We start from the raw sequence: 17,306 nt of genomic DNA on the forward strand, positions 1-17,306 counted from the left end.
CCCAGCAATAATTAATAATGATTGGTATAATGTTTTTGTCAAAATTATTAAATAGGTGATAAAATTAAAAGCTTTATTTTTTTGCATTCAAATAAAATTTTAAGTATTTTGATGAGCATATTAAATCAACAATGCATGTATTACATTGAACCTGATTTCTTAATAAGTTGCAACCAAATCTTTAAGGATAAGTTTAGGTCAGAGACATAATTTTGGGATTTGTCACCATAAAGATAGGGTATAATATGATGTAAATAATTAAGATCAGGTGGAAAGACAAATAAGATAGAAGGAAGACCCAAGACCAAGGTTTGGGGCACTCTCAGAATTTCTAAAAAAAAAATTTAGACTATGAGTAAAGAAGGATTGATCGGCTAGGTGAAATGGATCAAGGAAATGTGAGCACTCAGAGGTTCAGAGGGGTTAATTGCTGCCCAGAAAATACCAGACGAATGCTGAACAATAAATTAGATAGAACAGATGTCCTAAAAATCATGAAGACAAGTCACTTTATTAAAATACGTATTATAAACAAAGAAGGAATTTACTGTTTGAAAAGTTGTCTTGAAGAATTGTTTTGGGAGAAAATAAAAAATACACCTTATTTTCTAAAATACACTAAAACAAATTCCAAATGAATCAAAGGATTGTGTACAGATATTTCAAATTAATAAAACAATGTTAGTGCAGATTCTCTTTAATTACTTCCCTGATTGTTTTACCTATAGTAACTCATTTAATACTATTAACAATCTTTTCATGTTGGATACAGCTATTCAAATTTTCTTTTGTTATTGCAATAGCCTCCTAACCATTCTTCCACAAAATTGGGGCACTAAAAGGTTGTGAAATTTCCTCTATGCCACAGAGCTATTTAGTGATGATTTGGCATTTGGAAGTACATAATCTGTCTTTGAAATGTTCATTTTTCTCTGATGGCCAGTGATGGTGAGCATTTTTTCATGTGTTTTTTGGCTGCATAAATATCTTCTTTTGAGAAGTGTCTGTTCATGTCCTTCACCCACTTTTTGATGGGGTTGTTTGTTTTTTTCTTGTAAATTTGTTTGAGTTCATTGTAGATTCTGGATGTTAGCCCTTTGTCAGATGAGTAGGTTGTGAAAATTTTCTCGCATTTTGTAGGTTGCCTGTTCACTCTGATGGTAGTTTCTTTTGCTGTGCAGAAGCTCTTTAGTTTAATTAGATCCCATTTGTCAATTTTGGCTTTTGTTGCCATTGCTTTTGGTGTTTTAGACATGAAGTCCTTGCCCATGCCTATGTCCTGAATGATAATGCCTAGGTTTTCTTCTAGGGTTTTTATGGTTTTAGGTCTAATGTTTAAGTCTTTAATCCATCTTGAATTAATTTTTGTGTAAGGTGTTAAGGAAGGTATCCAGTTTCAGCTTTCTACATATGGCTAGCCAGTTTTCCCAGCACCATTTATTAAATAGGGAATCGTTTCCCCATTGCTTGTTTTTCTCAGGTTTGTCAAAGATCAGATAGTGGTAGATATGCGGCGTTATTTTTGAGGGCTCTGTTCTGTTCCATTGATCTATATCTCTGTTTTGGTACCAGTACCATGCTGTTTTGGTTACTGTACCCTTGTAGTATAGTTTGAAGTCAGGTAGCGTGATGCCTCCAGCTTTGTTCTTTTGGCTTAGGATTGACTTGGCGATGTAGGCTCTTTTTTCGTTCCATATGAACTTTAAAGTAGTTTTTTCCAATTCTGTGAAGAAAGTCATTGGTAGCTTGAGGGGATGGCATTGAATCTATAAATTACCTTGGGCAGTATGGCCATTTTCACGATATTGATTCTTCCTACCCATGAGCATGGAATGTTCTTCCATTTGTTTGTATCCTCTTTTATTTCATTGAGCAGCGGTTTGTAGTTTTCCTTGAAGAGGTCCTTCACATCCCTTGTAAGTTGGATTCCTAGGTATTTTATTCTCTTTGAAGCAATTGTGAATGGGAGTTCACTCATGATTTGGCTCTCTGTCTGTTATTGGTGTATAAGAATGCTTGTGATTTTTGTACATTGATTTTGTATCCTGAGACTTTGCTGAAGTTGCTTATCAGCTTAAGGAGATTTTGGCTGAGACAATGGGGTTTTCTAGATATACAATCATGTAATCTGCAAAGAGGGACAATTTGACTTCCTCTTTTCCTAATTGAATACCCTTTATTTCCTTCTCCTGCCTAATTGCCCTGGCCAGAACTTCCAACACTATGTTGAATAGGAGTGGTGAGAGAGGGCAAATCAAATCCACAATGAGATACCATCTCACACCAGTTAGAATGGCAGTCATTAAAAAGTCAAGAAACAACAGGTGCTGGAGAGGATGTGGAGAAATAGGAACACTTTTACACTGTTGGTGGGACTGTAAACTAGTTCAACCATTGTTGAAGTCAGTGTGGTGATTCCTCAGGGTTCTAGAACTAGAAATACCACTTGACCCAGCCATCCCATTACTGGGCATATACCCAAAGGACTATAAATCATGCTGCTATAAAGACACATGCACACATATGTTTATTGCGGCACTATTCACAATAGCAAAGACTTGGAACCAACCCAAATGTCCATCAATGATAGACTGGATTAAGAAAATGTGGCACATATACACCATGGAATACTATGCAGCCATAAAAAATGTTGAGTTCATGTCCTTTGTAGGGACATGGATGAAATTGGAAATCATCATTCTCAGTAAACTATCGCAAGGACAAAAAACCAAACACCTCATGTTCTCACTCATAGGTGGAAATTGAACAATGAGAACACATGGACACAGGGAGGGGAACACCACACTCTGGGGACTGTTGTGGGGTGGGGGGGAGCGGGGAGGGATAGCATTAGGAGATATACCTAATGCTAAATGACGAGTTAATGGGTGCAGCATACCAGCATGGCACATGTATACATATGTAACTAACCTGCACATTGTGCACATGTACCATAAAACTTGAAGTAAAATAATAATAATAAAATTAAATTAAAAAAAGAAATATTCATTTTTAATTATAGCACTACACCATGCACTGAATCACTGAGGGTAAAAATGCACACTGTTAATAAGAAGGAGGGAGTCAATCGCATTAGTATTATAATATTTATATGGAATGAGAGTCCATTCCTCAAATTCACAGAATTAAAATAATAAAAATAAAAATTTATTGCTAGCCACTTTGGATCAAAAAATATTCATTCTCATATTCTGCTATGAGAAAATAAATGAAATTAAATTTTAAAAGACATTTTTGGAAAGCCCTTTGAATTAACCAGAAAATTGCTAAATTCATAGCTTTTTTGAATAACGTTCTTCTTCCAGGTTAACAAAATTTATATATAAATGCCACTCATTGCATATACTTTTAAGGGGTAAAATAATTACTAAATTTATGTACACTGTGAATACTTCATTTTATAAAATTGCATATATACCCATATGCAAATGTGCACAGAATCAATAGGGTAACCATAGACATAAAGTGATCAGTGCAGGATATTTTATTTTATTTATGCATTTTATAGATAATATACTTTTCATTTAATAGTTTTGCTAATTTTATTGAATTGAATATTTATGCCTTGGTTATAGAACAACTAAATTTATTTTCAAAGAAACTCCATTATTATTGTCTGCAAGAGTAAAACTTATAAACAATCTAAAAATTCAACCAAATACAACCATTTACAATTGTGCCCTAGTTGAATATGTAATCATAGGAGAAAACACAGGTGTTGAATTTTTAGAATTTCATTTAAAATATAATTGACACAATCCCTAAGGTATCATATAAATTAATTGAATTGTTACTGTCTTGGGTTAACTTTTATTTCTAGAGTTTTTTTTCCCCTAATATCTGATTTTTTCCATTAACATTTCTTATTTGGATAATCAGAAAAAAATCAACATTGCCAAAAGATAGATAATACCACAAGCGAAGTATCTATAATAATGATAGGAAAATACTTTGATTCAGGCTGAATGAGAATTAGTCTAGGAAAACAGCTTGGACCCTCTCATTCCTGTTAATGTCATCTCTGTGTTTAGAACTGCTGCTATTCCTCAGCCCCTAAGAAATGCTCTATTGCTGGGCATGGCATATGGGAAGCCAAGAAAAATGACTGGCTGCTTGGTGACAGCTCTCTAGTCCTCATGCCAAGTTCTGCCAGTGATTTAAATATTAAGTAATGGAAAGAATTTTGAAATCCAGGATGATTTGAAAAGTCATTTTCTACAAGAGTGAAGCATTGTCTTTGAGACTAAAATCTATGAAAATAACATTATTGAAATACTAGACTTGAGACTATTTTTCTGAATTATTGTAACTGTTGAAATAGGTCTTTCAGCCCATTAAGATAAACACCACACTTTTCTCTTCATGATCTTCAGCTATAATTTTATAGTGAAAGGTACTTGCTTAAAAGAGTTCACACTATCTGAAAGATGTCACATGTAACATTGACTGGCAGCCATTTCAGAATGGCAGACAGCCAATAAATCATTCAGAACTATGTGTCACTCGGTGTGGCTTTAAAATTGTATTCTTTCTCCTTTGATAAGGAACATTTCAATGTCAAATAGTTTGTTCTATTTAAACTTATACATCAACCAGAATATTGAGATACACAATAAAATTAAATGATTTGTAATACCTTTAGAACTTATCTAAAAACAGCCGTATGTATTTGCATGACAGATTTGGTTCACAAACCAATCAAGTTGTTAGTATCAAAGGCATGTTTTAGTGCTGATTTATGTATAGATAAATTTATGAAATTACATAAATAGAAATACTTCTTTATGAAATTCCTTGCCCTTATGATATCTTGGTATTAAGAATCTTAAAGGAATCATTTTAAAAAATTCAAAAGCAAACAATTTTGATTTTACAAGAGCTAAGAAAAAAACATTTTGCGATGGACACAGATCGCTCTTCAAGAAAAGATTTCTTTTCCCCCCTGGCTGCTAGGAGCAATATTACAAAGCAGCCTTCAGCTCTCAGCTCCTTCAAAGTTTGCCTCAGCTGTAACCATTGTCTGGCTCAATGTTAGGTCATCCTGGAGCACCGGACATGCAAACATGAATGGAGATGAGGTATAAAGCCCGGCAATTTTGACCCACCTGGGAGGATTCTGACAGGTCCTTCCAGTGCCTGAGAAACCCAGGGCTCACATGCTTTATATTCTGATCATTCTGCAGGGGTTGTTCCCATGGGTGATACTTAATGAAGCTGCCAAATATAAAGAGGCAGCCATGCAAATTTTTAGGAATTATTTCCAAAACTCTCATAACAACATCATGTATATTTATTGGTTGTTTAAGTAGGTTTCTGAGGAGTAGATAGCAACGATAGAAGTGAAAGAAAGTAAATGTAGTTGTTAAAGGATTATAGTCTTCCCATACTTAGAAAGTACACAAGTTGCCTATACACTGTGTTCCTTCCTTAGAGCAAGTATTTCAATGCACTCGTGTGTGTGTGTGTGTGTGTGTGTGTGCGCTTGTGTGTGTGGGGGGTGTGTGTGTATGCTAACTGAACTCATTGTAGATTTTATTGGATCAGATATATGAAGAGGCTTGGAAGACTTGGGTTTGTCTGGAACTGGGTGAAATAGAGAAGGACGATCATTGACATAGAAAGCTCATTACTTTCACCTTTGATTATAAATAGTCTTACAATAAAATGGCATCTCCACTGTCTAAAACACATGTTTACATTTGCTCTCCTTCTGAAATTATTTATGTGAAATTAACAAATCTACTTATTACCTTAGAAACAAACGATCCCTAATTTATATTATTTATTGTATATTTGTAGATCCACTTAAAATTGATTTGCAATATAAGGAAAAAATGCATTTTATAAGTTGTTTGCTTTGTGTAGTGGATCTTGTTAACCGTAGGACTATTGTTGCATTGAAACAAAATAGAACTAATCTGTTCAGGTAAATAGAACTGGAAGTGAGATTTGTTGTCACTCCTTCTCCTTCAAGTACTGACCAGTCTTTTAATTCACACATAACTAACACTCTGTGCAATAATATTTTTTTGTTCTCTGTCTTTTCAAGTAGAACTCAAGCTCCATGAGGAGACGTTTCATTGTCAGTGAGCACATTCTTGTCAGTTAGTTCCTTCTTGTTTATTAGTATAGCCCCTGTGTCTAGAACCTTCCCAGGTGTTCAGTAGCCATTTGAAAATTATTTGTTGAATGAATTGTTATTTTAAAGAACATACACAAGTTTTGCCTGACTGGGCATGGGAATACATGCCCATCTTTGGACTGAATATCCATTTTTCCCTTCTTTTATCAAAATATTGGTTAAATGATCAGGACCACTGTTAGAAGGAATTTTATATCTAAAAATAGTTTACCTTCTATGGATGTAAAAATAGTTATAGTAGTAATGGCTTTTATATTATTCGATGTTTCAAAGCGGTTTTTTTTCATCACAATATTCTACGTTCTTGAAAACTACTCGTTCATGTGACTGCTATCATTTATGCTTGTGCAGCATGTAGATATAGGAGAGAAGATAAGGAAAATGCTTACCCTGTGTCTCCTTCCCTGTAACACAGTTTTTTTTACCGTATTGATTCTCCACTTTCTACTCCCTAAGTAAAATTTTGCAACAGGCATTTGGGAAACTCTGGATATAAGAAAAAAATTTTAATATTGTACAAAGAGACAAGAGGTGACTTCTTTTTTATTTTTCATTTAGAGTTTATAGTTTAATTAAAGAAAACGCACATATATCTAAAGATAATCGTGGATAATACACTCATATAATTACTACTTTCAGTGGTTATAACAACAGCCAAAGCACAAACAGAAATGAGAAAGGATTATCAGCATTATGCAAATACGTATCCTCTTTAAGAATTTCTGTTACAGTGAAAGCATTAAAATAATTGAACACATACAGAGACCATATACTTTGTGATCTTTTTAAAACGTGTTCAAAATATATTTCTGTGTGCAAAACATTTTCATAATGATCTTGTTTAAATGAAAGTATTTAGAATAGCACACTGTAAAATTATGCTGCAGAGCACAAGTATTTTTCTCTTTAGAAGACACATAATAAAATAGAATCATCAGTGTTTTTTCATAAACATGAATCTTTAGAGTGTTACTTGATCCTGCATAATAAGGGTACTTTTTTGCTTAATGTAAGCATAGTATACTAATTCTTTTAAAATTCAGAAAGCATATTTACAGTCTAGGCAGATGGGATATGAAGGTCACACAGCATGAGCAGTGAAATATCTCATTTACCTAGAGTTCTAGAGAGAATTTTAGGAACTCGTATTTATTATCAGTGCATAGATAAGAGTAAACTATACAAAACTGTTTGCAAAACTCCTCTTTCTACTCAGAAGGCTTTCCCTAGAATAATCATTATGGACTCTGTCCATCCTTTACTCATTCACTGCATGGGGACAGGTGTTAGTTATGAGATTGGTGAGTTTAAAAAGCTGACCAATTTCATACCTATTTTGCGATTCTCAATTCACAAACTTTTGTGTGTTTCTTAATTATTTCCTTTCTTTTTCTTGTAGAGAGCAGTCATGATGGTCTGCACTCCACACAATGCAACAGAGTGAAAGAGCAGGTTCTGGTTCTTTGGTGTAGTCCTGAAGCTTCCTAAGAAAGTTCACATCAGGTGATGGATAGGAGCAACCCTGTAAAACCAGCCTTAGACTATTTTTCAAACAGTAAGTAATAAAGGTGACGTTTTGATCTTTATCTGCTTAATTACTTCTGCTATGATTCTATTGATTCTAACATTGAAGGAGCAGTAAATTTATATGTATTATCAAACTATAAAACAATAAATAAACTATATATCAAATACATTATCACATCCTTATGTTCTTATGATAATATTGTCCTTTTTAAACAGTTTTTATTCTTAGTTGTTGATTGGTTTGTCTTTATGTTGTCTTTTCTGCTATCAAACTGAACATGTTGAGGTCATAGGCTATCAAAACTGTACATTTCTGATGCTAACCATAGAGACTTAACAACAGTAAATAGGCCAAAATGGAATGTTGTTAGCCGTGGTGTGTATTATTATTTCTTTTATACATTTTGTCACTATTAGAAGTGTTTATCACTTTTTGCCTAGATTAATGACACACAAACCATCTACAAACGAATCATACCTTATTCCCTCATTGTAATTTTTAATGTTGCTGTTTTTGCCTGTTAACATTCCATAGGTTTATCACATTGCTTAAAGATTTAATTTAATTTCTTTATTGTATATGTCCTGAGAGATTGCTTTTAACCTTCCAATGTTCATGGTCTCATTTTCACTAACATAATCCCAACTTTAGCTGAGCACAATACCACATTTCCTAGCACGCCTTGCATCTGGATGCAGCTGTATTAAAATAAGCCGTATGAAACTTCTGGGATGGCTCCTTAAGTGCAGTTGACTCATTAGGGAGGTATGTCTTTTTTATTTTTCTACATTTTCTGCTGCTGTCCTGGAGTACAGACATGGTGGCTAGAAGCATGAAATCACCTTGAAGATAGAAGTTATGCACTGAAGTTAGTAAAAGAGAAATGTAAGTGTATAGGTTCCTGATGAAAATGGGAAGCTTATGTACTAGCAACAGAATGCTTATTATGCAGGCTTCTTATATGTGAAAGAGGACAAATTCTCATTTTATTAAGTTTCTGAAAGTAGATTTCTAAATACTGGTTCTATTTTTTATTGAAAGTAATGGCAAAAAACACAATGCCTTTTGTAGCAACCTAATAGTTAATAAACATGTCTTCAAATGAAATGTCTTAGAATTGTATTCATCAAGTTAATATTAATAATTTACTAGAATAGCGCTCTAAAAGGTTGCAGCCTATGCATGAAAACACTTATAAACTACTACATGATAATCAATTCTTTTTGGCAAGACTGCTATTTACATGGACACAAGAGTTATTATAAGAATGTTGTATGTATACATGAATAGTGTCTGTTAAACACTGGAGATAATAAAAACAATAATTTTTCTGTTAATTATAAAAATCTGAACATTTTTGTGACTATATTTCACAAATGACACACCATTTTATTTGTAGATTTTTGTTATCCCCAATGTTTTTGTTAATTTATTACCAACACAGCGCACAATTCTAGTGGCAATGCATTACCTCTGCAGTTGATTTTGAAGTAAGAAGGCCTATTTATTGCATTCATTCCTGCCTAGATGACATCTTAAATTCGTTAATTGGATTATTATGCTCTGTTCTATACAGTTATTGATTTATAGATTTTGTGGACAAAAATTTCAAAACATATTAGAAAATTTAGTAATAGCTTTTTAGAATCTATTCTTCAACATAGTTATTGAAAGTGAACAAGAAGGGCCTCCTCTAGATATTAGGTTGAGAACCACTTCTTTGATTTGTTAAATATGTGTACATGGATACCATGTGGCTTTATTATGAGGAGCCACTTAAGTGGCTGAGTTACAATTCACAAAACATTGTCACAGGGAAAATATCAGGACAAATTTTGAAGTCACATGCCAAGAAAAAAAATCTTTCTAAATGCTTATAAGAAATACCTTAATTAACAGGAGCCCTTCAAAGTACACAAAACATCATAACTAGGAGTTGCAACACAACCAGCAATTTGCTGATTGAAATGCGTTCATTCATACTGACTTCACCTGCTGAATGGAATATTGTGCTGTACTGTCCTTAACTATGGAGAATTAAGGAATATCCCCTTCTGGTGTTCAACAACAACAGAAGAGCAAGAAAGATATATTCCTAATTTTTAAAGAAGAATGTAGAGATACTTAAACAAGACAATGAAGGTGGTAGAAAGATTATTACCATCCCCAAAGTATTTGCTCATTAAAACATTTTGTGATTTTCTTTGCCAATATCATACCTGTATGGATAATTGTTTTACTATCCACACAGTTATGAGAGTGAGAAGATGGAATATAAAAGATGGAACAAGAGGGAATCTGTGTGGTGACCACAGTAATCACAGGCTGGTTGGGATCCTAAACTCGGCCACAGCACAAAAGCATGTTCAAGTTTAAAGTCATGAGAGAGGCCTGGCATAGTGGCTCACACCTATAATCCCTGCACTTTGGGAGGCCAAGGTGGGAAGATTGCTTGGGGCAAAGAGCTCAAGACCAGCCTGGGCAACATAGTGAGATCCCATCTAAAAAAAATGTTCTTTAGCCTTATGTGGTGGCATGTTCCTGTGGTATCAGCTACTCGGGTGGCTGAAGTGGGAGGGTCACTTGAGCCTGGAGGTTGAGCCATAATCATGCCACTGCACTCCAGCCTTGGTGACAGAGTAAGACTCTGTCTCCAAAAGTAAAAAACAAAACAACACAAAAAGTAAAGTCACAATAAAATGAGATGCTATTAAGGTTGTTTTATATTGATTTTCAACTAGACCAGCATTTAGCCTGTACAAAGGCATATACAAAATAAACCCTAAACCTAAATGGGATTCAGCAGCAGCAGTGTGAGTTAAACAAGCCACCAGTTCCCTGGAGCCCAGAACCACAGGCCTGTGGTCTTTTTTATTGTTTTGACAGGGAGGTGGAAAGCAGGAGTATAATGACATTCAAGTGTCTGCTCTGTTGCTGTGTGAGAAAATCCGTGCTGTAGCACATCAAAGTTTTTCCAAATTGCATTTCTTAGGACATCTTTGGGATTTATGTAAGCATTTAATAGAGCTCCCCTAGCCCAGGCTTACACAGTACATATGTCTAGTGTCATAGGTATGTATGCTTAAATTTTAGCAGAAAGTTTGCTAAAATTTAAGTGAAGTAATGTTGAAGGTTGAATCATTTGAAACAAACTACCTGCACCAAAATATTCTTTACTGTACTGATTTCTATCCCACCCCTAATGAGGCTGAATTTTAATCTTAACTCTGCTTGTAATTAGGTATTTACATGTGTCTATTATTCATTTTTTAACAAGATGTCTCTTCAGAGATAAAATGAGGGTAGCAAAAAATAATTTTAATAGACATTTATATGGCTTTGATAACAATTGTCTGTTCTACTTATTTGACTGATTCTAAACTCTAAAGATTATTTTATAGTTAGTAAATTACAAAATTTTTATGCAACAATTTGCCTGCCAGGATTCCTATAATACTTGTCAGCTATCAGTAGGTATAAGCCTGTTAGCCTCTAATGTGAAGATAATATCTCTTTAAGTTATAATGCATTTACAATTGTTACAGTTTCTAAGGTCTTTTTAAGTTAGAGATGCATCTGAGGATGATGGTTTTCAAGGAGATAGTTCTTTGACAAAAAATGACAATATGGGACTTAGTGTTATATTAATTTACACATTGTGTTTTTGTTATAAAGAGATAAAAGGTGTGCTATACTACCTATAAATTACTGTATGCCACATTTTGTAGTATTGTTTTCCATATTATTATAGAATGTGGCACTTAAACAGTATCATGAAAAAAGTTTATTCAAGAAATAATAAGACATTAATGAAATATAATTAATGTATATTAACACTATATTTAAAAATAATTATGTATTTCTAATCCTAAACTTTTCAATGTGGCATTATTTTTTCTGTGATATAATTTCAATTTAGAAGAACTTTAAATTTTAATAAGATTTTAAGATGATTCAGTAATGTTAACATACTTTTCTTCTGTAAATTTTGTTTGTTAACATTTTAGCTGCATTAATTAAATATTTATATAGCAAATTTTAATACTGATATTTTAATACAATTCTTAATTTTACTCCTGGCTTTCAATCATTCATATATGTTTTTAAAAATGCTTTTTCCGTTGCTTTACTTCTTAATTACTTTTATCAAAGTCTTAATTGTATGTGGTTGATTTTAAAAGTTAAATATTTCTATAAGGTTTATAAAGACAAACTGGGTGCAGTGACTCACGCCTGTAATCCCAGCACTTTGGGAGGCTGAGGGGGGCAGATCACTTGAGGTCAGGAGTTCGAGACCAGCTTGGCCAACATGGTGAAAGCAGTCTCTACTAAAAATACAAAGATACGTCTGGTGTGGTGGTTGGCCCCTGTAATTCCAGCTACTTGGGAGGCTGAGGCAGGAGAATTGCTTGAACCTTGGAAGCAGAGGTTGCAGTGAGCTGAAACCATGCCATTGCACTCCAGCCTGGGCAACAAGAGCGAAACTCCATCACAAAAAAAAAATATGTATATATATATATGTGTATATATATGTGTATATACGTATATATATACGTATATATGTGTATATACGTATATATATACGTATATATATACACTATATATATATATACACACACACATATATATATATATATATATATATATAAAGACAATAGAAATGTCCTGGCTATATCTATATCAATAGGTTTTGCACATTTAAACCAAAGTCACAAATGTGGTTTGATTCTAATTAATTTTAATGCATCTTGAAGGTTACAAACTGTATTCTATTATGTAATTATCTGCTGATCCAATCTGTATCCTGTTGTGTAAGTTGCGATGATTAACCTCTGCCTTTATGATGTAATCCAAATGTAGCATATAGACCTCAATGATAAGATTGATCATGGTGTGCATTTAATCATTAATTTATTATTAATCTCTTTTATCCTGGTACTTAGAATGCAGATTTTTCTCAACAAATGTTTATGCAATCATTAAATAAAATATAGCCTTGTGTCACTTAGCAATGAGGATATGTTCTGAGAAGCGTGTGGTTAGGTGATTTTGTTACTGTGCAAACATCATAGAGTGATCAATCTATAATGGTAATAGAAATTTTTCAACCCTATTATAATCTTAACGGGCCATTGTTTTACATGCTGTCTCTTATTGATGTAAACATTGTTATGTGGCACAAGATTATACAGAAGATATTAATCCATTCATTGTTTATGCATTCATCCATTTGACCTATGGTAGTGTTCTATTGAAAATGAGTCATCGTGATATAGAAATCCACTCTTACTTGTTTTTACTTTCTCTTTTTCATGGGGAAGTGTGGGTATTGATTTTAAAAGTCTGAAGAATGGGGTATACAAACAATCAATTATCAAGCGGTGGCATCTTGCACAAAGTAATAAACCAATCTAAGATCCTAGCAATTCATGCAGAAAATAAACCTGGAAATGTATCTTGGATATGTAAAATGTGATTGTAAAAATTAATGAAACTAAGCAATGGGAATATGAGTAGTAAATTATTTGAGAAAATATTATAACATTTGCTTTTTTAAATTTCAAAACTTTATATTTCCTCCTTTAAAACAGAAAATTTTTGTGTACATATATAAAACTAATCGTGTCATTTTCATTTTGTTACAATATAGAGTGATGCTTCAAAATACAAACATAATAGGTAGAGTCAATTACTTAGTTTAAACCTGGAGATAGCATTAGAAATAGAAATAATAAAACGCAGTGTTTTTGGATTTGTCTGTTAAGATGATTTTAATCCAAATCATATTTAATGGTTTACATAGTTGTATATCAAATTTGGTTTCACAATAAATTATATAGTAAATTAAAATAATGCAAAAAATGTATATTAAGTTATACATTCTATAACCTATGAATCCATATAACTTGGGCAAGAAAATTATATAATTAAAAATAAAACCTTTCTGTTCTGACTTATGTTTTAGGGACAGCTATATAGTTCACACTCACAAAGGAATCATAAAAACTCTATGTATAATCTTGGAAGTAAAAATATTTGTTGTTTCATATTTATGAAGTATACAATTAATTAAAAATGATAGTGTCTGTCTTCTATCCAATGGCAGTAACAGAAGATAATGGCATATAAGTAGGCCTGTCTCCTTTTTTTTGGCATTGATTTATATATCTTCACTAGCTTTGTTGTTTTAACTCCAATAAAAGTTTATTTAGTAAGCCAAAGCAAAAAAAAAAAAAAAAAAAAAAAAAATCCTGTGAGCAGCCACAAACTGAAAGACTACGATTTTTAGTCAATGTCTTAAGTAACACAATAATTTTAGGTTAACCAATGTGTCAAAGAGAATGAGGAAAAATTATTACAAAAATGAATAAATGAATAAACTGGTCTAGGTCAAACCGTACTCCTTCTAAAGAGAGTAGTCAACTGATATTAAAGCCTATGACATAGAATGTGCCATATTGAGTATGCAATATCAAAATATTTCTTCTTTTTCTTTCTCCAGCTACTGCAGGCTCTAATTATTTCCTTATCTGATCACTTATTCAACAAATCATAATTATGCCATTATTCAGCAAATCATAATTATGCCATTGTTAACATCAGAAACTGAAAACCTACTGTCAAAAGTGAGCTAAAATATCACTATTTGGATTTATTTATAAATTTAATTTACTTTATAAAAAGATGGACTTTCAATTTGAGAATAACATAAAAATCAATTCATTCCTCTGTGCGTCAATATTGTGTCATTGGTAGTTTAAACTTTTCATCTAATATTAGATTGCATGCAGGATTTTATATCTAATTACTCTGGCAGATGTCCTTTAGAAAATGCAAAAATAAAATGCAGCAATTCATATTGGCAGATTTAGTATTGAGACCAATGCTTTCTTAACCAAAAGGTTTTGTTTAAAATCCTTAGTTTAGCAAAACTGATAAAGATTTTTGAATATCAGAGCATTTAAAAGAGATTCTTACTTTAAATCTGGCATATTTCTTGTATTACATATTATAATTTCATTGAACATGGCTGTCTGTAAAACTATATATATGATCCAGAAGAGACTCAAACTAAATTAAGTTTTAACAGCCATCAATTTATTTTAAAATGACACAGGCATGAAAAATGATCTATCAAGGTTTGTAAATCTTATTCTGTTAGCTATTGCTAGAGATAGTCTAAAGATATTCTACTTGGAATTTGAGATCAAGACAAAGATTTTCTATTAGTAATATTCAGCTTATTTTTATTTTAATGTATAAATTTAAAATTCTTAGAATATTTTCAACAATATTTTCCATTTCTAAATTTATTTTATTTCTAAACAAATGTAATTACTTTATTAACTTTTATTTTCAGTTCAGGGGTATATGTGCGGGTTTGTTATATAGGTAAACCTATAGGTAAATAGGTATACAGATTATTTTGTCACCCAGGTATTAAGCCTATGCGCGTTAGTGAAAAATGTTATTACTTTAAGTATCCAAATTATTCTGCTGCATTTGATCTCATTCTTTAGTCCAATGTAAGTAAGAGTAAAACAAGGACATTTAAGGCCACCAGGCTATTCTCATTTTTGGAAAAATGCTGGATTACATTACCAGCATATTAAATGAGGATATCAAGGTATAATATCTCCTTAGAAATTGTCCCACCTTCAATACTATTGACATTTTTGGACCTGATAATTTTGTTGTGGGCTCTAGCCTTGTATTATAGGAGGTTTACCAGTTTTCCTGCCCTAAACTTACCGGATGTGAATAGCACACTCCACTACCTACAGCAGTAAAAACTAAAATTGTCTCTAAACATTGACAAATGGTCCCTGGTAGTGAAAATCACCCCTGGTTGAGACCGTGTTGTTGAAAATCAAACAAAAACTTTTACATCAATAAATATGTTAGGCTGTGTATATTAAGGATTAACATTAAGACAATATGGAGCAAGCACTACATGAAAGCAGTGACGATTTGGAATTAGTGGCACATTATCCTAATAGTTAATATACTGACTTTAATATCTAAATATCATCATATAGAGTTTTTCTTAGATTTTTTCATTAGTATAACAGGATGTTGTGTATATTACACTGTATATACTGTTATTTTGAGAGAAAATTTTGGGAGATTTTGCCAAGGTATTTTCAATTATAGGTCTTTAATACATTCTAAGCAAGTGGGTCTCAAAAATGGGAATTTTACACCCCACATTCTTCTTCCCATCTGGTGGACATTTGTCAATGTGTACAGATATTTCTGATAAAAAAAAACAACTGAAAGAGAGGGTGTGCTACTGGCATCTGATGGTCGAGGCTAGGGATGTTGCTAATCATTTTACAATGTACATGATAGTTCCCCACAATAACTTTGAGAAACCCTGCTCTAACACTACTGCAGGATGAATTTTAAGCACAATTATAAGAGAGGACCTAGATATTGAGTTTTAAAAGGAGGAAATATAAGTACAAAAGAAGAGTGAAGATTGTTATAACAGGGGCAAGTAGAAGTTAGAAGAAAATGTGATAAAGTAAATCTACATTTTAGAATAGTACTGGAAGTTATTATCAGGTGTTACAGACAAATTTGAGACTTCCGTAAGTGACCTAAAGAAATTATGGACACTGCAAGACTAAATAATCATTCATTTAGGAAGGAGCTTAAAAGCACTTTCTCAAGGCCGGGCGAGGTGGCTCACACCTGTAATCCCAGCACTTTGGGAGGCCAAGGTGGGCGGATCATGAGGTCAGGTGATCGAGACCATCGTGGGTAACACGGTGAAACTCTGTCTCTACTAAAAAATACAAAAAAAAAATTAGCCGGGCATGGTGGCGGGCACCTGTAGTTCCAGCTACTTGGGAGGCTGAGGCAGGAGAATGGCATGAACCCGGGAGGCGGAGTTTGCAGTAAGCCGAGATCCCGCCACTGCACTCTAGCCTGGGTGACTGAGATTCTGTCTCAAAAAAAAAAAAAAGGAAACTTTCTCAAGCATGCTAAGTCACAAACATTTGAGTTATCCTGAGCTTTTTTTTACTGTAAGCTATCAAGCCATTGTTTGGAATCTTCAGAACCTCTTTAGGGTTTGGATTTAAGAGGCAGTAGGTAGATAGTGAGCTTAAGATGCCAAACACAACATATAAAGCTATAAAAATCCATATGATCTTGAAAGTTTAAATGGAAGCCAAGCACAAAACAATTGCTGAGTATATTATTTACATTATCTGAAAGTATGCCAAACAGACACGTTATATGTTAATAAAGATATGAGAAAGAAAATTCCAAAGAGTTTCTAAAAAGTGAACAACCACAAAATTCCAATGGCTTACAACAAAAATTTTCTTCTTCTCACTCATGTTACTTGATGGAAAATCAAATGGCTGCCTGGAGACAGCATGGAGGGAGAGACTGATTACTGAGGTGCACAAGAAAACTTTTCATAATGATGGTTGTGAGTGTAGTGATATTTCCAAAAGTATATACATATATATATATATATATATATCAAATTTGACCACATCACACATTTCAAGTATACTCAATTGACTGTGCATCTCTTATTATACCCCAGGAAAGTTGAAGATATGACAATGAAAAAATTTCTTCCACCGACTACCCACC

The 17,306-nt window shown here is 33.1% G+C and overlaps 1 long non-coding RNA gene across 1 annotated transcript in view; it reads left to right on the forward strand.

The window, feature by feature from the left end:
- LOC103890597 (uncharacterized) overlaps window positions 1–17,306 on the forward strand; it is a 205,002-nt gene that overhangs the window by 23,928 nt on the left and 163,768 nt on the right. Inside the window, exon 2 of the long non-coding RNA XR_008525168.1 lies at window positions 7,563–7,718. This is a non-coding gene — a long non-coding RNA (uncharacterized LOC103890597). The remainder of the gene's footprint in view (window positions 1–7,562; window positions 7,719–17,306) is intronic.

Source organism: Pongo abelii, chromosome 4, assembly GCF_028885655.2.
Source record: "Pongo abelii isolate AG06213 chromosome 4, NHGRI_mPonAbe1-v2.0_pri, whole genome shotgun sequence".
Taxonomy (NCBI): domain Eukaryota; kingdom Metazoa; phylum Chordata; class Mammalia; order Primates; family Hominidae; genus Pongo; species Pongo abelii.